General features: G+C 40.9%; 1 long non-coding RNA gene across 2 annotated transcripts; it reads right to left on the bottom strand.

Annotated features, from left to right (window-relative positions):
- Positions 1-13,868: 13,868 nt before the first annotated feature.
- LOC127334761 (uncharacterized) lies at positions 13,869-16,363 on the bottom strand. Of its 2 annotated transcripts, none has more exons than XR_007872421.2 (3): positions 15,933-16,363; positions 15,639-15,854; positions 13,869-15,208 (listed from the first exon to the last, which is right to left on the bottom strand). It is a non-coding gene; the product is annotated as an uncharacterized lncRNA (long non-coding RNA). The 2 variants fall into 2 exon arrangements; XR_007872420.2 differs by having other exon boundaries at positions 15,653-15,854; positions 15,933-16,362.
- Positions 16,364-27,746: the final 11,383 nt, after the last annotated feature.

Raw genomic sequence — 27,746 nt, 5'->3', positions numbered from 1 at the left:
GAGGGGAAGGCGTAGGTATGAGGATCACATGTTTTCACCAAGTGTTAATGCTTTGCTCCGGTGCTCTATTAAAAGGAGTACCTTAATAGCCGGTAGATTCCCTTTAGGCCCGGCTGCCACCGGCTGGTAGGACAAAAGATGTTATGCAAGTTTCTCATTGCGAGCACGTATGACTATATATGGAAAACATGCCTACATGATTAATAATCTTGATGTTCTGTCTTAATGCTATTTCAATCCTATCAATTGCCCAACTGTAATTTGTTCACCCAACACTTGTCACTTGTTATTGGAGAGTTACCACTAGTGTAGATCGCTGGGAACCCTGGTCCATCTCTCATCATCATATACTCGTTCCTATATGACATTGGAAGTAGTATCAACTATTTTCTGGTGCCATTGCCTCTGTGTTACTGCTACTGCTGCTGTGTTACTATTACTATTGCTTTCATATTACTGCTGCTTTCACATCACCCCTGTTACTAGTGCTTTTCCAGGTGCAGCTGAATTGACAACTCAGTTGTTAAGGCTTATAAGTATTCTTTACCTCCCCTTGTGTCGAATCAATAAATTTGGGTTTTACTTCCCTCGAAGACTGTTGCGATCCCCTATACTTGTGGGTTATCAGTAGCACATGAAGTATTTACTTGGAATGGCAGAAAAATACCACATAGTAGGTAGTTATAGTGGACACAAATGGCATAGGTTTTGGCTCAAGGTTTTGGATGCACGAGAAGCATTCCCTCTCAGTACAAGGCTTTGGCTAGCAAGGTTGTTTGAAGCAAACACAAGTATAAACCGGTACATCAAAACTTACATAAGAACATATTGCAACCATTATAAGACTCTACACTGTCTTCCTTGTTGCTCAAATACTTTTACCAGAAAATATCTAGATCTTAGAGAGACCAATCATGCAAACCAAATTCCAACAAGCTCTACGGTAGTTCTCCACTAATAGGTTTAAACTACATGATGCAAGAACTTAAACATGATCTACTTGAGAGCTCAAAACAATTGCCAAGTATCAAATTATTCAAGACAATATACCAACTACCACATGAAGAATTTTCTGTTTCCAACCAAATAGCAATAAGTGTTGCGGCTTTCATCTTTCGCCATGAACATGAAAAATAAAAACGAAGAACACAAGTGTTCAAATGAAAAAGCGGAGCGTGTCTCTCTCCCACACAAGCATGTTAGGATCTGATTTATTCAGAAAACTAAAATAACAAACAAGAATAAAAGCACACGGACGCTCCAAATAAAGCACATAAGATGTGACGGAATTAAAATATAGTTTCACTAGAGGTGACCTGATAAGTTGTTGATGAAGAAGGGGATGCCTTGGGCATCCACAAGCTTAGACGCTCGAGTCTTCTCGAAATATGCAGGGATGAACCACGGGGGAATCCCCAAGCTTAGACTTTTCACTCTTCTTGATCATATTATATCATCCTCCTCTCTTGATCCTTGAAAATTTCCTTCACACCAAACTCAAAGCAATCTCATTAGAGGGCTAGTGCATAGTCAAAACTTCACATGTTCAGCAAGGACACAATCATTCCCAACACTTCTGGATATTACCCAAGGTTACTGAAATTTAATGGAGCAAAGAAACCCACTCAAACACAGTAAAAGAGGCAATGCGAAATAAAAGGCAGAATCTGTCAAAAACAGAATAGTCCGTAAAGACGAATTTTTTCGAGGCACTTAACATGCTCAGATGGAAAATCTCCTGTTCAATGAAAGTTGCGTACATATCTGAGGATTACTCATGAATTTTTTTCAGGATTTTCAGATTTTTCTACAGAGCGAAAAACTCAAAACCGTGACGGCTAAAAATCTGTTTCTGCGCAGAAATCCAAATCTAGTATCAACTTTCTATCAAAGACTTTACTTGGCACAACAATGCAAGAAAACAAAGATACAAAGGTATTGCTACAGTAGTAGGCAGTACCTTGACTCAAAAATAAAAAAATTGCAGAAATAAAACAATGGGTTGTCTCCCAAGAGCGCTTTTCTTTAAAGCCTTTTAGCTAGGCATGATAATTTTCATGATGCTCTTATAAAGATGAGAGTTGAATATAAGAGAGCATCAAAAAGCAAATACCAAACAAATTTAAGTCTAACCCACTTTCTATGCAAACGAATCTTGTAAGAAAACAAATTATTGAAGCATGAAGCTACTATCATAAAAATACAAAGCAAGTGCAACTTCAAAATTTTCAAGAAAAAGAGAGGTGACTTAATATTATTGAGATATATAAAACCATGTATCCTTCTCTCATAATAATTTCCAGTGGTATCGTTGATAAACTTAACAATATAGCTATCGCATAAAGCATTCTTATCATGATCCACATGCATAAAAGTATCATTACTCTCCACACAAGCATAATAAATTTTATTAGTAATAGTGGGATGATGTCTACGGGTGCTTCTATTCTTGTAGACAGTGTTGGGCCTCCAAGAGCAGAGGTTTGTAGAACAACAGCAAGTTTTCCCTTAAGTGGATCACCCAAGGTTTATCGAACTCAGGGAGGAAGAGGTCAAAGATATCCCTCTCATGCAACCCTGCAACCACAAAGCAAGAAGTCTCTTGTGTCCCCAACACACCTAATACACTTGTCAGATGTATAGGTGCACTAGTTCGGCGAAGAGATAGTGAAATACAGGTGGTATGAATTTATATGAGCAGTAGTAACGGCACCAGAAAATAGCTTGATGCTACAACTGGCGTGTGGTTGATGGTGGGAATATTGCAGGCAGTACAGATGCAGTATAACAGTAAACAAGCAGCGATGATTGCAGTATTTAGGAACAAGGCCTAGGGATTATACTTTCACTAGTGGACACTCTCAACATTGATCACATAATAAAATAGATAAATGCTATACTCTACACTCTGTTGTTGGATGATGAACACCACTAATTGCGTAGGATTACACGAACCCTCAATGCCGGAGTTAACAAGCTCCACAATATTCGATATTCATGTTTAAATAACCTTAGAGTGCATGATAGATCAACACAACTAAACCAAGTACTAACATAGCATGCACACTGTCACCATCACACTATGAAGGAGGAATAGATCACATCAATACTATCATAGCAATAATTAACTTCATAATCTACAAGAGATTACAATCATAACCTACGCCAAGTACTACACGATGCACACACTGTCACCATTACACCGTGCAGGAGGAATAGAGTACTTTAATAACATCACTAGAGTAGTGATACGTCTCCGACGTATCGATAATTTCTTATGTTCCATGCCACTTTATTGATGATACCTACATGTTTTATGCATACTTTATGTCATATTTATGCGTTTTCCGGAACTAACCTATTAACAAGACGCCGAAGTGCCAGTTCCTGTTTTCTGCTGTTTTTGGTTTCAGAAATCCTAGTAAGGAAATATTCTCGGAATTGGACGAAATCAACACCCAGCATCTTAGAATCACACGAAGCTTCCAGAACACCCGAGAGCCGCCAGAGGAGGGCCCTGTGGGCCCCAGACGACAGGGTAGCGCGGCCCAGGCCTTGGCTGCGCCGCCCAATTGTGTCGTCGCCTCGTCGACCTTCCGACTCCGCCTCTTCGCCTATTTAAATGTCCCTGACCTAAATCTTCTATACGAAAAAGCCACGGTACGAGAAACCTTCCAGAGCCGCCGCCATCGCGAAGCCAAGATCTGGGGGACAGGAGTCTCTGTTCCGGCACGCCGCCGGGACGGGGAAGTGCCCCCGGAAGGCTTCTCCATCGACACCACCACCATCTTCATCAACGCTGCTGTCTCCCATGAGGAGGGAGTAGTTCTCCATCGAGGCTAAGGGATGTACCGGTAGCTATGTGGTTAATCTCTCTCCCTATGTACTTCAATACAATGATCTCATGAGCTGCCTTACATGATTGAGATTCATATGAGTTTTGTATCACTATTCATCTATGTGCTACTCTAGTGATGTTATTAAAGTACTCTATTCCTCCTGCACGGTGTAAAGGTGACAGTGTGTGCATCGTGTAGTACTTGGCGTAGGTTATGATTGTAATCTCTTGAAGATTATGAAGTTAATTATTGCTATGATAGTATTGATGTGATCTATGCCTCCTTCATTGTGTGATGGTGACAGTGTGCATGCTATGTTAGTACTTGGTGTAATTGCAATGGTCTATCATGCACTCTAAGGTTATTTAAACATGAATATCGAATATTGTGGAGCTTGTTAACTCCGGCATTGAGGGTTCGTGTAATCCTACACAGTTAGTGGTGTTCATCATCCAACAAGAGAGTGTAGAGTCTAGCATCTATTTATTTATTCTGTTATGTGATCAATGTTGAGAGTGTCCACTAGTGAAAATATGATCCCTAGGCCTTGTTCCTAAATACTGCTATCGCTGCTTGTTTACTGTTTTACTGCATCTGTACTGCCTGCAATATTACCACCATCAACCACACGCCAGTCCTGGACAGCAAAGCACTTTTCTGGCACCGTTACTACTGCTCATAATTATTCATACCACCTGTATTTCACTATCTCTTCGCCGAACTAGTGCACCTATTAGGTGTGTTGGGGACACAAGAGACTTCTTGCTTTGTGGTTGCAGGGTTGCATGAGAGGGATATCTTTGACCTCTTCCTCCCTGAGTTCAATAAACCTTGGGTGATCCACTTAAGGGAAACTTGCTGCTGTTCTACAAACCTCTGCTCTTGGAGGCCCAACACTGTCTACAGGAAAAGAAGCGTGAGTAGACATCAAGCAGCACATAGATGAATAGTGATACAAAACTCATATGAATCTCAATCATGTAAGGCAGCTTATGAGATCATTGTATAGGAGAGAGATTAACCACATAGCTACCGGTACAGCCCCTTAGCCTCGATGGAGAACTACTCCCTCCTCATGGGAGACAGCAGCGGTGATGAAGATGGCGGTGGAGATGGCAGCGGTGTCGATGGAGAAGCCTTCCGGGGGCACTTCCCCGTCCCGGCGGCGTGCCGGAACAGAGACTCCTGTCCCCCAGATCTTGGCTTCGCGATGGCGGCGGCTCTGGAAGGTTTCTCGTACCGTGGCTTTTTCGTATCGATGTTTTAGGACAGGGACCTTTATATAGGCGAAGAGGTGGAGTCGGAAGGTCGACGAGGTGGCGACACAGTAGGGGGGCGCGGCCAAGGCCTGGGCCGCGCCAGCCTACTGTCTGGTGGGCCTGTGGCCCCCCTCTAGCGGCTCTCGGGTGTTCTGGAAGCTTCGTCCAATTTTAAGACTCTGGGCGTTGATTTAGTCCAATTCCGAGAATATTTCCTTACTAGGATTTCTGAAACCAAAAACAACAGAAAACAGGAACTGGCACTTCGGCATCTCGTCAATAGGTTAGTTCCGGAAAACGCATAAAATCATCATAAAGTATGTATAAAACATGTAGGTATTGTCATAAAACAAGCATGGAACATAAGAAATTATCGATACGTCGGAGACGTATCAGCATCCCCAAGCTTAGTTCCTACTCGTCCCGAGTAGGTAAACGATAACAAAGATAATTTCTGAAGTGACATGCTACCAACACAATCTTGATCCAATAATGATGTAAAGCATATGAACTGAGATCAAATCACTCAAAGCAAATGTCTATATTGATATAAGAGATGATAATGCAAGAGTTAAATAAGCTAAGTTTTCATGAACTATTGCTTCAAAGACATGAAACCGTACAAAGTTCATTAAAGATGTGTTAAGTATTCAGCATAGAATTTATATCCTTCATTCCAAGCATCAAGTAAATTTTCACAACATAAGAAGGATTCAGTCAAGTAAACATAAACATGAACGTCATGAATCAACTGTTTCGAAGTCTACTCAACTGGTGAGTGCAAGCATTTGGTATTAGCACCAGGATGTTATGGCATAAAGAACGTTAATGGGGGTTTGGAAGGCCAAAAGGAAGAAAGGCTTGCAAAGCTATAAGTGACCATTAGACAAGAGGAAGCCTTATGATCGAAGCTATGCAAGGAGTAGTGATTGCCATGCAACGGATGCACATAGAGCTATATGTGTATGAAATCTCTCCAATGGAACTAGTGGGGGTGCATCCAACTTGGTTGCTCACGAAGACCTAGAGCACTTTTGAGGAGGCTCATCATTGGAATATACAACCCAAGTTCTATAGTGTAAATTCCCCACATAGTTATACTAGTAAAACATGAAAACTCTCTCATATGGAATATAGGTGCTAAACATGAGCACAAATGACAACTATGAATACTGCAGGTGCTAAAACATGAGCACAAGTGTGGATAAAAGATAGTAATGCTGCCCCCTTTTTCTTTATTCTTTATTTTTCTTTTTCTTTTTCTTTTCTATTTTTTTTCTCTTTCTTTTCTTTTTCTCTTTTTGATGGCCTCCATGGCTCTTTTCACTTTTAGGGGCAACATCCTAATATGACAACACACTTTTTGGTACAAATATCTCATAATGAATAAAACATGATGTATGAAACTGTATGCATCTGCCAGTGTAGCAGGATGTGCAATGATCTAACGTAACATGGGTAAACACACATTAGCTGTATATGATCATGCAAAGCAATATATAAATAACAAATGACAACATGAAATGTAATGTAAAATGGATGTTGCATGGCAATATATCTCGGAACAGCTATGGAAATGCTGTGGTAGGTAGGTATGGTGGCTGTTTTGAGGAGATGTATGGGCTTATGTGTAGGAGGACAAGAGAAAGTCCTCCCACGGGTTTGGATGTACCGGCGAAGTATGCACAATTTTCAATGTGAGCACAAGGCAATGCACAGTACCGAAGAGGCTAGCAAATTTGGATGGTGGAAGTGCCAAAAACCGTAGCTTAACATTAGTCAAAAAGAACTCACAAGCTTATTGCAAACAACTAGCAGGTTCATCATTAAGAGCATGATTAAAATTTACTCCAAGGAGGACCGTTCACGGTGGCACAAGTACCCCGCTAGCTCCCTCGACCTTCAGCACAACTTAGTTATTACGATGAACTCTCAGACATGGAAAGCTATCAAGTCCAACTACACCTTCAACTATTTAAATAGAGTTTGTAGTACGGCACAAGCTTAAAGACAACAATCCACTACTAATTTTAACTTATTCATCCAGCAAGCTTTACCATCTAAATACCTCAAAACATTTGCAAAGAATTAAGTTATCAAAGCTCAATGATATACAAGATTATGCAAGTGTTTCATTATACCACTACCACATGTAGCATTTCCTGAACCGACCAAATAACAATGAACGAAGCAGTTTCAACCTTCGCCGTGAACATTAAAAGCTAAGAACACATGTGTTCATATGAACCAGCGGAGCGTGTTTCTCTCCCACACAAGCATGAATTTATTCAAACAAAACAAAATTACTGTAGTAAAATAAACACATGGGTTATCTCCCAAGAAGTTCTTTCTTTATAGCCATTAAGATGGGCTCAGCAGTTTTAATGATGCACTCGCAAGAAATAGTATTTGAAGCAAAAGAGAGCATCAAGAGACAAATTCAAAACACATTTAAGTCTAACATGCTTCCTATGAAAAGGAATCTTGTAAATAAACAAGTTCATGAAGAGCAAAGTAACAAGCATAGGAGGATAGAACAAGTGTAGCTTCAAAAATTTCAGCACATAGAGAGGTGTTTTAGTAACATGAAAATTTCTACAACCATATTTTCCTCTCTCACAATAACTTTCAGTAGCATCATGAGTAAACTCAACAATATAACTATCGCATAAAGCATTCTTATCATGAGTCTCATGCATAAAATTATTACTCTCCACATAAGCATAGTCAATTTTATTAGTTATAGTGGGAGCAAATTCAACAAAGTAGCTATCATTATTATTCTCATCATCAAATATAGGAGGCATATTGTAATCATAATCAAATTTATCCTCCATAACAGGCGGCACCAAAAGACTACTATCATTATAATCATCATAAATAGGAGGCAAAGTATCATCAAAGGAAATTTTCTCCTCAATGCTTGGGGGAATAAAAAGATCATGCTCATCAAAACCAGCTTCCCCAAGCTTAGAATTTTCCATGTCATTAGCAACAATGGTGTTCAAAGTGTTCATACTAATATGTTCCATGGGTTTTTTAATTTTCGCATCAAACCATCCATGTCTTAACTCAGGAAAAAGAATAAAAAGCTCCATGTTGCTTTCCATTATGCCAAACTAGTGTAAAACAAGAAACAAAAAGATGCAATTGCAGGATCTAAAGGAAATAGCTTCGAGCACTTACAACGGCACCGGAAAATAGCTTAGTAGCTGAGATCTGGAGTGTGAGTACATTTTACCTTTCCTCCCCGGCAACGGCGCCAGAAAAGTGCTTGATGTCTACGGGTGCTTCTATTCTTGTAGACAGTGTTGGGCCTCCAAAAGCAGAGGTTTGTAGAACAGCAGCAAGTTTTCCCTTAAGTGGATCACCCAAGGTTTATCGAACTCAGGGAGGAAGAGGTCAAAGATATCCCTCTCATGCAACCCGGCAACCACAAAGCAAGAAGTCTCTTGTGTCCCCAACACACCTAATACACTTGTCAGATGTATAGGTGCACTAGTTCGGCGAAGAGATAGTGAAATACAGGTGGTATGAATTTATATGAGCAGTAGTAACGGCACCAAAAAATAGCTTGATGCTACAACTGGCGTGTGGTTTATGGTGGGAATATTGCAGGCAGTACAGATGCAGTATAACAGTAAACAAGCAGCGATGATTGCAGTATTTAGGAACAAGGCCTAGGGATTATACTTTCACTAGTGGACACTCTCAACATTGATCACATAATAAAATAGATAAATGCTATACTCTACACTCTGTTGTTGGATGATGAACACCACTAATTGCGTAGGATTACACGAACCCTCAATGCCGGAGTTAACAAGCTCCACAATATTCGATATTCATGTTTAAATAACCTTAGAGTGCATGATAGATCAACACAACTAAACCAAGTACTAACATAGCATGCACACTGTCACCATCACACTATGAAGGAGGAATAGATCACATCAATACTATCATAGCAATAATTAACTTCATAATCTACAAGAGATTACAATCATAACCTACGCCAAGTACTACACGATGCACACACTGTCACCATTACACCGTGCAGGAGGAATAGAGTACTTTAATAACATCACTAGAGTAGCACATAGATGAATAGTGATACAAAACTCATATGAATCTCAATCATGTAAGGCAGCTCATGAGATCATTGTATTGAAGTACATAGGAGAGAGATTAACCACATAGCTACCGGTACAACCCCTTAGCCTCGATGGAGAACTACTCCCTCCTCATGGGAGACAGCAGCGGTGATGAAGATGGCGGTGGAGATGGCAGCGGTGTCGATGGAGAAGCCTTCCGGGGGCACTTCCCCGTCCCGACGGCGTGCCAGAACAGAGACTCCGGTCCCCCAGATCTTGGCTTCCCGATGGCGGTGGCTCTGGAAGGTTTCTCGTACCGTGGCTTTTTCGTATTGATGTTTTAGGTCAGGGACCTTTATATAGGCGAAGAGGTGGAGTCGGAAGGTCGACGAGGCGGCGACACAGTAGGGGGGCGCGGCCAAGGCCTGGGCCGCGCCAGCCTACTGTCTGGTGGGCCTGTGGCCCCCTTCTGGCGGCTCTCGGGTGTTCTGGAAGCTTCGTCCAATTTTAAGAATCTGGGCGTTGATTTCGTCCAATTCCGAGAATATTTCCTTACTAGGATTTCTGAAACCAAAAAACAACAGAAAACAGGAACTGGCACTTCGGCATCTCGTCAATAGGTTAGTTCCGGAAAACGCATAAAATCATCATAAAGTATGTATAAAACATGTAGGTATTGTCATAAAACAAGCATGGAACATACGAAATTATCGATACGTCGGAGACGTATCATGGGAGTAAAACTATCACATCCATCATTATAATCATCATAAATTGGAGGCATAGAATAATCATAATGAATTTTATCCTCAATAGTAGATGGACTGAAAATATCACAAGCATCATTCGAATTACCACATATTGGAGACAAAGCATTATCAAGGCAAAATACTTCATCCAAAGCTGAGGAGCAAAAAAGATTATTTTTATGTAAACTAGCTTCCCCAAGCTTGGGTTTTTCTATAGCATTAAAAATAACAAAGTGAAGAATAACAAAGTGTTAGTCGGAACCGGATATCATGGATACAACAAAGGAATGGAACTTAACAAAAATAGACAAGGAAAATATTGGTATCACACATGACATCAAGCTTCCCAACCCGGGAGTCACATGGGTGAAATTCCACACTTTTACGCTCTGTAGAGGGGTACTTCGACATCGACAGTCTTGACTAGCTCCACCGACGCTAGCCAAGCAGTGCCCTTTTTACCCGCTAAGACCCGGACACTCTGACCTACTGATGTCGTCCGCTCCTACGGATCCATCACCGACACGTTCCCGAACAGAGGCCGTCCCCAGCGGAGAACACAGACAGTCCCATACCTGAACTGTGACCGGTACAATATGTTTGCCGTCGTGATACCAATACAACAAGATCAAGATATTCGCAGGTAAGTGATACAATCACTGTCACGAGGTCAACAACCTCACGGCTCCACATGAGCTCCCGCAAATTATACGATTTAAAAGCCATAGATGACTACCCGTCTCTCTCCAACGACACGATGACCAACAATCATGGTGCAATAATTGTTGGAGATATGCCCAAGAGGCAATAATAAAATGGTTATTATTATATATCTTTGTGTTTATGATAATGTTTACATATCATGCTATAATTGTATTAACCGAAACATTGATACATGTGTGTTATGTGAACAACAAGGAGTCCCTAGTAAGCCTCTTGTATAACTAGCTTGTTGAATAATAGATGATCATAGTTTCATGATCATGAACATTAGATGTTATTAATAACAAGGTTATATCATTATGTGAATGATGTAATGGACACACCCAATTAAGCGTAGCATAAGATCACATCATTAAGTTATTTGCTATAAGCTTTCGATACATAGTTACCCAGTCCTTTCGACCATGAGATCATATAAATCACTTATACCAGAAGGGTACTTTGATTACATCAAACACCACTGCGTAAATGGGTGGTTATAAAGGTGGGATTAATTATTCGGAAAGTATGAGTTGAGGCATATGGATCAGCAGTGGGATTTGTCCATCCCGATGACGGATAGATATACTCTGGGCCCTCTCGGTGGAATGTCGTCTAATTAGCTTGCAAGCATATGAATGGTTCATAAAGAGACCACATACCACGATACGAGTAAAGAGTACTTGTCAGGAGATGAGGTTGAACGAGGTATAGAGATACCGATGATCAAACCTCGGACAAGTAAAATATCGCGTGACAAAGGGAATCGGTATCGTATGTGAATGGTTCAATCGATCACTGAGTCATCGTTGAATATGTGGGAGCCATTATGGATCTCCAGATCCCGCTATTGGTTATTGGTCGGAGAGAAGTCTCAACCATGTCTTCATAGTTCGCGAACCGTAGGGTGACACACTTAAGGTTTGATGTCATTTAAGTAGATATGGAATATGGAATGGAGTTCGAAGTTTTGTTCGGAGTCTCGGATGGGATCCAGGACATCACGAGGAGGTCCGGAATGGTCCGGAGAATAAGATTCATATATAGGAAGTCATTTTATAAGTTTGAAAATGATCCGGTGCATTTATGGAAGGTTCTAGAAGGGTCTAGAAAAGTCCGGAAGAAATCACTATGGAAGGCGGAGTCCCGGAGGGACTCCACTAGCTAGGCCGGCCAACCCTAAGGGGGTGGAGTCCCAAGTGGACTCCACCATAGGTGGCCGGCCACCCCACCTAAAGGAAAGGTGGGAGTCCCACCTTGGGTAGGACTCCCCCGTTGAGTAGGTTTCCCACCTTTGGGAAGTTTTGGTGTTGGGGTCTTATTCGAAGACTTAGACTACAACTCTTGGGGCTTCCACCTATATAATGAGGGACAAGGGGAGGGTGGCCGGCCACTCAAGCCTCCACCTTGGCCGCACCCCTTTGAGGGCCGGCGCCCAAGCCCCCTCTCCCCAAACCCTAGCTACCTCTCCTCCACTACAACTCTTGCATACGCTTAGGCGAAGCCCTGCCGGAGTTCGTCATCAACACCGAATGTGTGACCGAGTACGGAGGTGCTGCCCGATTGTGGCACCGTCAAGATCTTCTACGCGCTTTTGAAAGCGGCAAGTGATCATCTTCTGCAACAACGAGATCTAATCTCGTAGGCTTTGGAAATCTTCAAGGGTTAGTCTCGTTCATCCCCTCGTTGTTACCATCTTCTAGATTGCATCTTGCCTTGGATTGCGTTCTCGCGGTAGGAAATTTTTAGTTTTCTATGCTACGAATCCCATCAGTGGTATCAGAGCCGTGTCTATGCATAGATTGGTTGCACGAGTAGAACACAATGGTTTTGTGGGCGTTGATGCTTTGTTGTCTTTAGTTCGTGTACTTTGCATCTTGCGGCATGGTGGGATGAAGCGGCTCGGGCTAACTTTACATGACCGCGTTCATGAGACTTGCTCCACGTTCGACGTGCAACTTGTATTGCATAAGTGGCTTTGCGGGTGTCTGTCTCTCCCACCATAGTGAAGATTCAATTTACTCTTCCTATTGACAACACTAGTATCACCGTTGTGGTTCATGTTCGTAGGTAGATTGGATCTTACTCAAAAATCCTAAACCACGTAAAATATGCAAACCAAATTAGAGACGTCTAACTTGTTTTTGTAGGGTTTGGTGATGTGATATGGCCATGATGTGATGATGTATATGTATGAGATGATCATTATTGTATTGTGGCAACCGGCAGGAGCCTTATGGTTGTCTTTAAATTTTATGTTGAGTAGTATTTCAAAGTAGTTGTAATAGTTGCTACATGAGGTGAACAACCATGAAGACGGCACCATGGACCTTGACGCTACGCCAACGATGATGGAGATCATGCCCGTTGATGATGGAGATCATGTCCGTGCTTTGGAGATGAAGATCGAAGGCGCAAAGACTAAAGGGCCATATCATATCACATATGAATTGCATGTGATGTTAATCCTTTATGCATCTTATTTTGCTTAGAACGCGACGGTAGCATTATAAGATGATCCCTCACATTAATATCAAGATAATAAAGTGTTCTCCCCTCGTATGCACCGTTGATATAGTTCGTCGTTTCAAAGCATCTCGTGATGATCGGATGTGATAGACTCAACGATTACATACAACGGGTGTAAGCCATGTTGCACACGCGGAATACTTGGGTTTGCTTGACGAACCTAGCATGTACAGACATGGCCTCGGGACAACGAAACCGAAAGGTTGAACATGAGTCATATGGATGATATGATCAACATGTTGATGTTCACCATTGAAGCTACATCATCTCACGTGATGATCGGTTTTGGTGTAGTGGATGTGGATCGTGTACCACTTAACAACTATGAGGGATGTTGTATTAAGTGGGAGTTCATTCGTAATTAGATTAAAACATGAACTAATTATCATAAACATAGTCTAAGTAGTATTTTTTTATTAATTTTGTAGTATTGGCATCCGTTTTTCTACCATACGCTAGTCTTGTAATTGAGGTAGAAATACTGTTAAAATCTGACAAGAAACTTTACGGACTGGTACCGTATTGTTAAAGAATCAAGAAATGATTAAGTCCTATTTGCAAACTTTTAGTAAACCTCACATTGTTGATTCAAAGAGCTATGGTTTCAATTATGTGGCGACCCGAACCTGGAGAGATCCGGAGTCTATGTGCATCCACTGTACTAGTCCCAAGGATTTGCTAGTACGCACATTCACGAGATAAATATCACAGTCATATCATTATTACAACGCATCAAATCCGATACATAGTTATTTATTACATAAATGCCCGTAGGCCAAAATGAACAGCGGAAGACAAATAAAGCGGCGAATCCAGCAAATGTGCCACATGCAATCGACTGGAGCATCGTGACCCTAACATCGTATCTCACTCGTCATCGGAACAACCTGCAACATGAGACGTTGCAGCCACGAGAGTGGTCAACACTTTGAATGTGTGGCAAGTTACACCAATGCAATAATATACCTATTTCTACATGCTTAGGAATATCAAAGGAAATGGCCATAGGGTTTAACATTTGCGCAAAACAATATTTTACATCAATAAACCACATTTTAACATTTCCAAAGTTCTAACTCGTCCTATCTTTAATAAACAATTTTATCAAGTAATATATGACTAGAGGTCACATAGTCCAACTAGCCTAGATGAAAGTACCCGTGAGCGACACACGAACACAGGGCTTTCCCCAAAATCCCACCTATGAACGACACACGGACATAGGGTTTGAAATTCAATTTATGTTTAGAAAGACAAAGTTGAGAAGAGACATCTTCAGGTAAAGGTTACTCAGCTTCGCCCGTAACCGTGGGCACGGCTAATCGATTAGTTCTACACCCTGCAGGGGTTGCACACTTTCACCACATGGCACAACCCGAAGGTTATGCCGAGGTCTTTCCCAAATGGCTAACTACTTATTTCCAGGCACGCCCGCTCCAAAATAGACACAAAGTCTCATACCGATGACGGTCCTTAAGTAGGTTTCCACAAGATAATCAACCAAGCCAGAGCCCATATGACATGTGGTTGCACGAAATAACTGAGTAATTCTAAACATGAATTTGTTCTTTTAGGGGTCCCTGGGCGGCGGACCCAACCAATTTGAGCACACAGCTCCACACGCGATGACCCATCATACCACTCCGCCCAGGATGAAATAATTTTACATTTTAATTTGGTAAACACATTTCACAAACCATTTCTATTTCGTAAACATTATTTCATTTGAACCCCCCAACGGATTTTATTTTAGCATGACTAAGCATAACTATATAGTTCAAAACTTTACTAGAACTTAATCTAGCATATATTTACCTAAGGTTACAAAGTGGGTGATAATCCCTACGGCTTATTTCTACCATAGGACATAACTATAAAACATCGCCATTTCTAAAAATACTTGGCTAACAAAATAAAACTATCGCATGCATTCCTACTTTTATAATCAAAATAGCATAGCAAAAATAAATGGGATAGACATGTAGATGTAACTTGCCTGAGCAGTGACCTCCTACTTCTTCCGCAGTCCGGACAATCTAACGTAAAGTAAAACATCGCGTAAACAACCATTGGAATAAAAGAACCAACTTGAAACATGCAATGAAAACTCTACAAAATTATTACTGCGGTGGATTTTATTATCCAAAATTTTAGTCCTTTCATTATAGTTTAGGCTTAGGACGGAGAATGGTCGAAAAAGGGTTCGCGGCTATGTTGGTACGGACAAAATAGCTTCCAACTTAAGTTTGAGCTAGAACAACTTTATTTAGTTTGAAAAGTGAAGTTAGTAAATTTTAAAAAAATAAGAAGTATTTTAGTTTATGAAGCTACTGCAGAAATTTGGGTTCAGGCTATCAGTATCTACTCGTGCAGAGTTACAGGAATTTACACTAGCCCTACGTCTATGATCTGAACTAGGCTGAAACTAGGAACAGAAACAAAGAAAAAGAAAAGACAAGGGAATACGTGGATGTGCTCACGATGTGTGTCCGGCAAGGGATTTTGCAACTCCGGTCGTGGACGGAAACGGAGCTGCAGACGTCGGATGGTTTGGGCGAGGCTTGGAGGCGTGACGGAGCTCCACCGGTGGTCAGCTGGTTCCGGCGAAGTTGGACAGCGACGAGAGCCACGTCCGCACCGCCGGTGTGTTCGGCTCCCGTTGCCGCGGATGCTCCCGAGCTCCTATGAAAGAAAGAGGGCATTAGGGAGACGCGGAAGGACGGGAAAACGACCAGGGAGTCGTTAGAACGACGAGGCAACCTTCACAGCGACGGAAATCGTCGCCGGCGTCGGAGAAAACAGCGGCAGCTCCTCGACAAAATTCGGGCTACTGGGAGCCCGAGGGAAGATGGGAGTGGGGCGTGGTGTTGTGGAGGTCAAGGGGGTCTCGGGGCTTCATTTTATAGGCCGCGGGGGCGAGCGGTCGAGGAGGAAAGCGCGGCGACGGCCAGCGGATCGGCGCGGCGATTTCGCGGCCTGCGGATGAGATAGGGCTCCAGGGCGCGGTGAGCTTATCTGCCCCAGGGGGGACGCGCCTGGACGCGGGGAAGGCCGGGGAAGGCGCGCATGCGCGGCGTCGTCGGGATTGGTTTCAGACTTTCAGTTCCTCAAGCTCACTGAAAGAACCAGAGGTAGACGATGGGTGGGCCTGGGTGTTGGGAGAAATGTACTCTGTACAGAAGAAAGAAAAACAAGAAGGGAGATGGCCTGATCCGGTGCGGTCGACTTCCTGCACCGTGTCTGCGTGAGTTGAACTAAAAGTTCCACGTACACATGTAACTTCCTCTCCTATTTCTTTAATGTTTATTTTCTTTTATTATTGTTGTATCTTTTCTTTTTAACTAGAAAATATATAGGGATTTTAACATCAAATTGTTTTCTGGAGAATCTAGAAAAATTCTATGAAATAAAATAAGTATATAGGGCTAGGGAAACTTTTTCCAACCCAACTAAAATTTTATAAATACATTTCCTTTGCAAACCTTTGGGAATCCGCTCTCTCGAAAAATTTGAAAAGTTTTAAGAACATTCAATAAATCCAAATGCAATCAAATAAAATCCAATTCGACTAAATATACAATTTTCTCACCCCTTTGTTTATTGATTTAAACAAGGTTTAGAAGAAAATTCAATTAGCCCTCAAAATGTTTAATTTCTTGGAAAATTCAACACATAGCAAAACACTCATTTAATAAAATATTTATTTTACTTAACATTCTAAAATGGTAAATTTTGGGATGTTACAAATTAGTACCTAAAGTCATCTTGTCTCCGTGAAACTTGAAGTTCAAATTTATTTGAAAAGTAAGGAGCTGAAAATTTAGTTTTCAGAAATAATCAAGGTATAAGATATATGTGATATCTAAGACCTTATTGCAAGATGATAGAATATAATTTGGTGAGACTACATAAACTCATAAGTTTTATGGGAATGTACGAAGGTTGAAGACGCAAGGCGTCTCAATCCTCCAACTATTGGGGCACTAACGATATTCGCATATCCATGAAGTGATCGTCCTTAGTATGCACCGTTGCTATGACTCGTTGTTTCGAAGCATCACGTGATGATCGGGTGTTCTAGATTCTAGGTGTGCATACAACGGGTGCAAGCCAGATTTGCACATACGAATACTGAGGTTAAACTTTACGAGCCTAGCATGTACAGACATGGTCTCGAAAAGTCGTCATGATATGATGGATAAAATTATGAGTGAAATTATTCATCATATTAAAAGGTTACTAATAGAGAAATCCGGAACACTTGTCATATGATGATCAACTTCAAAGTAAGAACCTCAAGATTATTGGTATTTGACCAACAAACCTAGAAGTTATTAAAGATGAAGTGTTTTCTGAATAATGAGGAAAGCTAAAAGAGAAATTACAAAAGATATTTTAGCAGAAAGAAAAGAAAAGACTAGAATGTCTAGCTCAGGTGTATATAAATGATATACATGTTATGGTTGTATTCCTAGTTAGGTCACACAATGAAATTCTTGGGTATTAGTACCATATTGGTTGGTATGAAGTGTCATACAAAACAACGCAATACAAGAATACAATGGCCTAAGTAACTGATGACAAGGAATATGATAGGAATGCACGTCTGGAACAAAAATAAAGTGTTATTATGTCGTCGTTGGCATTCTATCTAGCCTTTAGAATTTATAATAAAGAACTTAATAATTGTTATTTTGCTCTGGTAAAATGAAAACAATGAGTTGTTCAAATTATGACATTACTCCATGTACGATGGATAAGTTATTATAAATCTTAATGGTGAAACACACATACATAACACTGACGCTAAAATGGCATAAGGCAAATGATTTGAATTCCACTTATTTGTGGAACCGCCATTTAGGTCATGTTAGAAAGGAACGCATGAAGGAACTCCATGCAAATGGATTTTTGGAGTCATTTGATTTTTGAATCATTTGGCGCTTGCAAATCTTTTCTAAAGAGAATGACTAAAATACCATTCATAGGCCAAGAGTTGAACGGGCAACTAACTTAGTGAAAACATACATGATGATATATGTGGTTCACTGGGCATAGTTGCGTGCGGGAGATTCTTCTACTTCGTGAAAACTTTCAACAATGAATTGAGTATATATATGTGGATATATTCGATAAGGAAGAAGTTTGAAACATTTGAATGGATTCAAATAAATTTCAGCATGAAGTGGAAATCATCGTAATAGAAAAGTCAAATATCTATGATTGGATCATTGGGAAAATATTTGAATTACGAGTTTTAGCGAACATCTAAGAGAGTTATGAAATTGTTCTACAACTCACATTTCTTGGAGTATCATAGTGATGATATAGTATCCGAGAAATGTATCCAAACCTTGTTGGGTTAATGATGAGATAAAAATAAAATGATGCCATTATATTTTTGTGGATTATGCTTTAGTGACTACCGCTTTTACACTAAATAGAGCATCATCATGATCCGTTGAAATGACACTATACGAGTTATGGCATGGGTATAAACCCTAATAGTTCTTTCTTTAAATTTTGGTCTAATAGTTTACAACCAAAATCGGATGAATGTCTTTGTTGGTTATCCCAAAGAATTGATTGGGAATTCTTTCCACTATGAAGTAAAAACAAAAGTGTTTGTTAATGTTACTTGCTTATTTCCAAGAAATTGTTTTCTAGCGAAGTAATTGAGTGGGATGACAATAGAACTTGATAAGGTTTATGAACCTGAGCAAAATGATCAGAGTAGCGCAGCATCGGAAATGGTTCCGGAAGCGGCCACGACGATCATGGCTCCCATGACTACAAAGTGTTTTAGCCATGGAGATCGAAGTATATATTGAACCTTGTAGGTATGGTTTACTTTGTGATCAAATAAATGATTTGTGGACAAAGGATTGATTTTGAACAATGATAAACCAACTACAAACAAATAATTTATGATGGGCTCTGACTCCGTTAAAATGGCTATACGCCATGAAATCCAAGATAGATGAATACTTTTTGAAAGGAAATGGATCTATAAAATTGATGAAGCTTGACTTGTCGAAAAGTTGTTTACGATAAAGTTCAAAGAGTTGACTACGATAAGATTAGATCTTCCGTAGCAATGCTTATAGTCTATGTGGATTAATCTAGTAATCACTACATATTTCTTTTATGAGATATGCTAGTAGGATGAAAAAATACATTACTTATCAGAAGTGTGTATTAAAGGTGTATACAAGATACAACCAAGAGTTTTGCTAGTCCATTGAATACTAGATAGGTATATGAACTTCAATTGGATGAAGTGGGTATCATGGAGTTGGAATCTTCACCGGATGAAATAGTCAAAGAGTTTTTGATTTCATCAGAAACGATGAAGATGCTTGCATTTGCAAGAAATTAAGTGGGAGCGCTGAGACATATTTATAATACTTAATTATGTAGATGACATATAGTTGGTTATAAATGATCTTATTATATACTTGATTAAAAGGTTTCATTGAGAAATTAACTTTAATGAAAGGATATGGACTGAAACATATTTAGTGTCAAGATCTATGAAGATAGATTAAAGCACATAATAAGTTTAAGTCAAAGTACATAGAATGGATATTGAAGTAGTTCAGTATAGAAATATTAAGAAGGTGTTCTTTTCATGCGAAGGATTAACAAGACTTGAGTGTATTTGACACTCGATGAGTAAAAACACATGAGTGATTTTAGATCACGAATAATATGTACAAAATCAGATGTCCTATGCTCTAAAAAGTTAGAAGCATGTACCAGAATGATTCATGTGATGATCATTGGACAAACAGTAAGAATATCCCGGTGTGCTTTAGAAGAACCAAGGATACATATATAGTTTTATATGGGGTAATGACAAACAAATCGCTATAAGATGTTGCACCGATATTGGTTTTGTCACATATAAAATTTCAATCTCAAATTAGGCTAAGTGTTGTTTTAGGTAGCACAATGAGCTAGAAGTTGTCTATGCTAGATTTAGATAAATTCTAAATATTGTGACGGATTCTACAAACGAAGGCAGAGTATGTCATTGTTTTGACAATGACTGAGGATGTTAAGTCAAGAGGTTCTTTGAGAACTTGGTGTAGTTCAGATAGTGTCAGAACTTTGAAGCTATATTGTGTATGACAATATTAGTGACATATTTCAGACCGCGGAATTAAGGTTCCACCAGAAGACCAAACATATTTAATGCCGACTCATTTGGAAATGAGTGATGCGGTGAGACGCAAATGAATTACAAAATACATACGATTCTGAGCGTGTCAGATCCGTTGACTAAAACCTCTCCCGTGAGCAAAACATGATAAAACACCGGAAGGCCAAGGTGTTATATCTTTACAAATGTAAACTAGATTATTGACTCTAGTGCAAGTGGGAGACTGTTGGAGATATGCCCAAGAGGCAATAATAAAATGGTTATTATTATATATCTTTGTGTTTCTGATAATGTTTACATATCATGCTATAATTGTATTAACCGAAACATTGATACATGTGTGTTATGTGAACAATAAGGAGTCCCTAGTAAGCCTCTTGTATAACTAGCTTGTTGATTAATAGATGATCATAGTTTCATGATCATGAACATTAGATGTTATTAATAACAAGGTTATGTCATTATGTGAATGATGTAATGGACACACCCAATTAAGCGTAGCATAAGATCACATCATTAAGTTATTTGCTATAAGCTTTCGATACATAGTTACCTAGTCCTTTCGACCATGAGATCATATAAATCACTTATACCAGAAGGGTACTTTGATTACATCAAACACCACTGCGTAAATGGGTGGTTATAAATGTGGGATTAAGTATTCGGAAAGTATGAGTTGAGGCATATGGATCAACAGTGGGATTTGTCCATCCCGATGACGGATAGATATACTCTGGGCCCTCTCAGTGGAATGTCGTCTAATTAGCTTGCAAGCATATGAATGGTTCATAAAGAGACCACCTACCACGGTACGAGTAAAGAGTACTTGTCAGGAGACGAGGTTGAATGAGGTATAGAGATACCGATGATCAAACCTCAGACAAGTAAAATTTGCGTGACAAAGGGAATCGGTATCGTATGTGAATGGTTCAATCGATCACTAAGTCATCGTTGAATATGTGGGAGCCATTATGGATCTCCAGATCCCGCTATTGGTTATTGGTCGGAGAGAAGTCTCAACCATGTCTGCATAGTTCGCGAACCGTAGGGTGACACACTTAAGGTTTGATGTCGTTTAAGTAGATATGGAATATGGAATGGAGTTCGAAGTTTTGTTCGGAGTCTCGGATGGGATCCAGGACATCACGAGGAGGTCCGGAATGGTCCGGAGAATAAGATTCATATATAGGAAGTCATTTTATAAGTTTGAAAATGATCCGGTGCATTTATGGAAGGTTCTAGAAGGTTCTAGAAAAGTCCGGAAGAAATCACTATGGAAGGCGGAGTCCCGGAGGGACCCCACTAGCTAGGCCGGCCAACCCTAAGGGGGTGGAGTCCCAGGTGGACTCCACCATAGGTGGCCGGCCACCCCACCTAAAGGAAAGGTGGGAGTCCCACCTTGGGTAGGACTCCCCCCTTGAGTAGGTTTCCCACCTTTGGGAAGTTTTGGTGTTGGGGTCTTATTCAAAGACATAGACTACAACTCTTGGGGCTTCCACCTATATAATGAGGGACAACGGGAGGGTGGCCGGCCACTCAATCCTCCACCTTGGCCGCACCCCTTTGAGGGCCGGCGCCCAAGCCCCCTCTCCCCAAACCCTAGCTACCTCTCCTCCACTACAACTCCCACATACGCTTAGGCGAAGCCCTGCCGGAGTTCTCCATCGACACCGCCACCACGCCGTCGTGCTGCCGGGATTTCGAGGAGGATCTACTACTTCTGCTGCCCGCTGGAATGGGGAGGAGGACGTCGTCGTCATCAACACCGAACGTGTGACCAAGTACGGAGGTGCTGCCCGATTGTGGCACCGTCAAGATCTTCTACGCGCTTTTGAAAGCGGCAAGTGATCATCTTCTGCAACAACGAGATCTAATCTCGTAGGCTTTGGAAATCTTCAAGGGTTAGTCTCGTTCATCCCCTTGTTGCTACCGTCTTCTAGATTGCATCTTGGCTTGGATTGCGTTCTCGCGGTAGGAGTTTTTTTCTATGCTACGAATCCCATCAATAATATCCAATCGGATAACAAGTATATGTGCTAAAGATGGAATGAACCAAATATGTCTCTAGCAATATTAGGACAAAGACAAGATTAACAGTAGTCTAGTGCTTGTAAAGGTACAAGCACCACAATGGAGCAACAACAATATATGAATCGAAATAGCATAGATATGACTTCTAGGAATCAAGATTAGGATGATGTATGCTTTGCAAGATAGGGAATCAAGATCTACTTGCCTCGGTAGATATATTAAGAACCATGTTAGAACTGTTAAGCTTCATGCACTAGCCACTTGAACCAAAAGTTCGAACTGATGGAAAGGGCTAGGCAATCCACATACACCTCACAACACCCCCACTTGCGTGTGACATGAGAAGAGAAAGTCAACATGTGAAAGAAGAAGAGCACACGGAAACAGGGTATCAGCGGTGGCTAAAGAGGGGGGCAACAACAATTTTTAGGCTTAATTGCGAAAACCAGGATTTGAACTCGAGACTTGGGGCTCTGATACCATGTTAAGCTTCATGCACTAGGCACTTGAACCAAAAGTCCAAACTGATAGAAAAGACTAGACAATCCACGTATACACTTCACAACAAGAACCATTCCAATCAATCAATAGCATGCACGCCAGATGATCGAAAGCTAATACCAGTACCAAACATCAACTACTACTCGACTATCCGGCTGTCTTTTATGATTTGACAGCATCTCCGACTACGTTCACTCCCTCCAGATCATGTATGTAAGAATACCAGAAGCTCCTCCTCAGTCAGCTCAGGCCCGGAAGCAAATTTGGTGCACATGAACACCGGTGATCTCAGTTTTTAAAATATTTAAAAACTGAATTTCTGCATTTCAAAAATTATCACATTTATTCCATGAATACATACACACATATTCTGAACATTCATGCAAAGTTTCGGTAGAAATTGCATTGTAATTTGAGCTATAGGAAAAAAACAAATTTGTGGCTACGTATAGAGGTATATATTTGTCAGAAATTTGTCTTTTTTGTATGGCCTAAAATATAACATATTTTTCTTCAAAATTTCTACCCTACCTTCAGAATGTTTATATGTATGTGGGTATTTAATTTCATATTTTTTCAAACCAAAAAAATATGATTTTTAAAAATCAGGAGCACTGTTGCTCATGTGCCAAGTACACTTTTCGCTCGGGCCCGCTCTATAATTTCCTACTTGAACTCACCGTCATCTCCGACTCTCGCTAGCGCATCATCTCTTTATTATTTCTTTCTCTCATTCTCTAAGCTTTTTTTTTTTTTTGAACTTAAAATCACTATATTACGCAAACAGCAGGCCGCCTCATTAAAAACCTCCCAGCCCCCTTAGGTACCCTGGAAGGAAAAGAGTGCGTCTGGAACCTGCTGCCGCCAATCAAATAACAGTTACATCGTTAATGAGCATCGGCAGGATAAAACTAGGAGGCTCTACTAGCCAATTACAGGAATTTTTATCAGCGAAACAGACTTTCGCTAACTCGTGGGCTACCTCATTTGCTTCTCTTGGACAGTGTCTATACTGAATTTTGTCAATGAAAGAGGCCAGATCGACACAATCTGCAAATATTGCTGATTCTTCGCCCCACCAAGCTTCATCACCATTGCACGCATTTACAGTTTCCAGAGAATCAGATTCCATAATCACATTGTCGCCACCGTAACGGTTAGCCAGAGCTAGTCCCTCTCTCATTGCCAGAGCTTCAGCAGATGCCGTCGAAGAAAGGTTGGGATAATAAGTGCTCGAAGCCGCCATGAATTTACCCTGGACATCACGAATAACAGCCGCAGTTGCTCCAGCTCGAACATCGCAATGAAAGGAAGCATCCACATTTACTTTGGTCTGTCTAGCCTCAGGTTTCTCCCACCGATGAACCCCGCATGGTGGTTTTGCTGCTGCTTTCGCTGCATTGGAGACAATTGAGAGAATAGACATTTTGCATTGAAGGATCGGGGGCACCTCCTCACCATGCGTACGGCGACGACGGATCCACCAGAGGTACCAACACGAAGCCCCTACAAGTTCCTTAAAGCCCATATTAGTAAACCCCGGAACACAAGAGTTCAGGTCACGTATGAGATATTCGAGGATAGCCGAGCCAGACCGGTCGGACAGCAAAGCTTCATCAATGCAATCAATGACGCCCAAAGAAGTCCAAAGCTCTCTTGCCATATGACATTGGAAGAGGAGATGAGCCATGTCCTCAGGTCCCTGCATGCAGATCGGGCACTGTCCGGACGTACCAATATGACGGTTCACCAATATTGACTTCAGGGGAATAATACCATGTAAGGCCCTCCACATAAAGATCTTAATCTTACCAGGCAATTTTAAAGACCATAGTGCTTTCCAGACCGGGTTCAGAGCTGAATGTCCAGGGAGAGCAAGTTGACCCGCCCGAGCACCGAAGGCATGACGCCACTGAAGATGGTATCCCGATCGGACCGAATATCGGCCATTTTTGTTATACTTCCAAGCAATAAAATCATCAAAACCATGGTGATTTGATACGTCTCCAACGTATCTATAATTTCTGATGTTCCATGCTTGTTTTATGACAATACCTACATGTTTTGCTTGCACTTTATATCATATTATGGCATTTATTGGACTAACCTATTAACAAGATGCCACAAAGCCGGTTCTGTTTATTATGTCCGTTTATTGCGTAAAAGGCCCAAAAACCAAAGTGCTCGGAAAAATCCAGAAAAATTACAGAAATTCTATTTCGCTGGAAGACTCACGGAGCCAGAAGGGCAAGCCAGGGGGAGGCCCAGGGCCTCCTCACCATAGGCCGGCGCGGCCTGGAGGGTGGTCACCCCACCCTATGGTGTCGTCGCCTCGGGACTCTTCCGACTCCGACTCTTCGCCTATTTAAGCCGTCGTGACCTAAAACTTCGACACCGCTTGACGAAACTCCAGAAAGATTCCAGGGGCGCCGCCACATCGCGAAACTCCAATTCGGGGGACAGAAGTCTCTGTTCTGGCACCCTGCCGGGATGGGGAATTGCCCCCGGAGCCATCTCCACCGCCGTCTTCACCGCCATCTTCACCGCCATCGCTGCCTCCATGATGAGGAGGGAGTAATCCACCCCTGAGGCTGAGGGCTCCGCTGTAGCTATGTGGTTCATCTCTCTCCCATGTACCTCAATACAATAATCTCATGAGCTGCTTTACATGATTGAGATTCATATGAGTTTTGTATCACTATTTATCTATGTGCTACTCTAGTGATGTTATTAAAGTAGTCTATTCCTCCTACACGGTGTAATGGTGATGGTGTGTGCATCCGTGTTAGTACTTGGTTTATGCTATGATTATGATCTCTTGTAGATTATGAAGTTAACTATTGCTATGATGATATTGATGTGATCTATTCCTCCTACATAGTGTGAAGGTGACAGTGTGCTTGCTATGTTAGTACTTGGTTTAGTCATATTGATCTTTCTTACACTCTAAGGTTATTTACATATGAACATTGAATTGTGGAGCTTGTTAACTCCGGCATTGAGGGTTCGTGTAATCCTACGCAATGTGTTCATCATCCAACAAAAGAGTGTAGAGTATGCATTTATCTATTCTGTTATGTGATCAAAGTTGAGAGTGTCCACTAGTGAAAGCCTGATCCCTAGGCCTTGTTCCTAAATACTGCTATCGCTACTTGTTTACTGTTTTACTGTGTTACTACTGCTGCGTTACTACTGCTTGTTTACTGTCCTGGGCAAGCACTTTTCTGGTGCCGTTGCCACTGCTCATATATATTCATACCACCTGTATTTCACTATCTCTTCGCCGAACTAGTGCACCTATTAGGTGTGTTGGGGACACAAGAGACTTCTTGCTTTGTGGTTGCAGGGTTGCATGAGAGGGATATCTTTGACCTCTTCCTCCCTGAGTTCGATAAACCTTGGGTGATCCACTTAAGGGAAAACTTGCTGCTGTTCTACAAACCTCTGCTCTTGGAGGCCCAACACTGTCTACAGGAAAAGGAGGGGGCGTAGACATCAAGCTATTTTCTGGCGCCGTTGCCGGGGAGGAAAGGTAAAAGGTACTCACACTCCGGATCCCGGCTACTAAGCTATTTTCCGGCGCCGTTGTAAGTACTCGAAGCTATTTCCTTTAGATCCTGCAATTGCAACTTTTTGTTTCTTGTTTACACTAGCTAGGCATAATGGAAAACAACAAAAAAATTGGTGAGCTTTTTAGTCTTTTTCCTAATTTAGAATTGTTTGATGCGAAAATTAAAAAACCTATGGAACCTTATTTGCATGCTAGTAGCGATGTTATTAGTATGAATGCAATTACTGCTAATGCTATGGAGAAGTCTAAGCTTGGGGAAGCTAGTTTTTGTGATATTTTTAGCTTCCCATCTTTAGGGGAGAAAATTTGCTCTGATAATACTTTATCTCCCATATGCAATAACTCTAATGATGCTTCTGATATTTTAAATCCACCTGCTGAAAGTATTCCGTATAAAATACCTATGAAAATTATTGAACGTGTTATGGACAACCACTATAAAGGGGATGGAACTGTCCATCCTAGAGATCATTTACTGTTTTTGCATGAATTATGCTGGTTATTCAAGTGTGCAGGTATCTCTATGGATGAAGTGAAGAAGAAGCTATTTTCCGTTTCGCTGTTTGGTAAAGCGGCGCATTGGTATAAATTGTTGGAGAATAGTCATTCTCTTGGTTGGGAGGAAATTGCATCTCTCTTTTATTCTAAATTTTATCCTCCGCATGAAGTGCATATTGATAGGAATTATATTTATAACTTTTATCCTCGTGATGGAGAGAGTATTTCTCAAGCTTGGGGGAGATTGAAATCACTAATGCTCAAATGTCCCATTCATGAGCTTCCCCGTAATGTTATTGTTAACAATTTTTATGCGAGGCTTTCAGGACAACACAAGGACTATCTGGACGCATGTTCGGAGGGATCTTTCACAAGCAAGGAGGTTGAAGCTAGGTGGGATCTTCTTGATCGGATTAAGGAGAACGCTGAAGGATGGGAGAACAATGAAGGTAAAGAGTCAGGTATAAATTATGATTATGAATGCATTGAAGCTTTTATGGATACCGATAAATTTCGAAATATGAGTGCTACTTATGGTCTTGACTCTCAAGTTGCTGCAAATCTTTATAAATCCTTTGCTTCTCATTTTGAATTGCCTAAGAAGAATTTTGATAAGTATCATGAACCTTTTAAAGAGGCTTGCATGAAGAATCAAATTGTTATTAATTATTGCAATAAGCATGCTCAAACTCCTAAGAATGCTATTTCTTATAAGCATGTTAATTTTTGTGGAATGCATAGACCTTGTGGAATTAATCAAGTCAAAGATGAATATTGCATCCATCATATTAATGAAAAAACTAGAAAG

This window comes from Lolium perenne, chromosome 2, assembly GCF_019359855.2.
Source record: "Lolium perenne isolate Kyuss_39 chromosome 2, Kyuss_2.0, whole genome shotgun sequence".
In the NCBI taxonomy this organism is placed as follows: Eukaryota; Viridiplantae; Streptophyta; class Magnoliopsida; order Poales; family Poaceae; genus Lolium; species Lolium perenne.
Note: the sequence above shows the minus strand (reverse complement) of the source record. Positions and strands in the feature narration are given on the sequence as shown.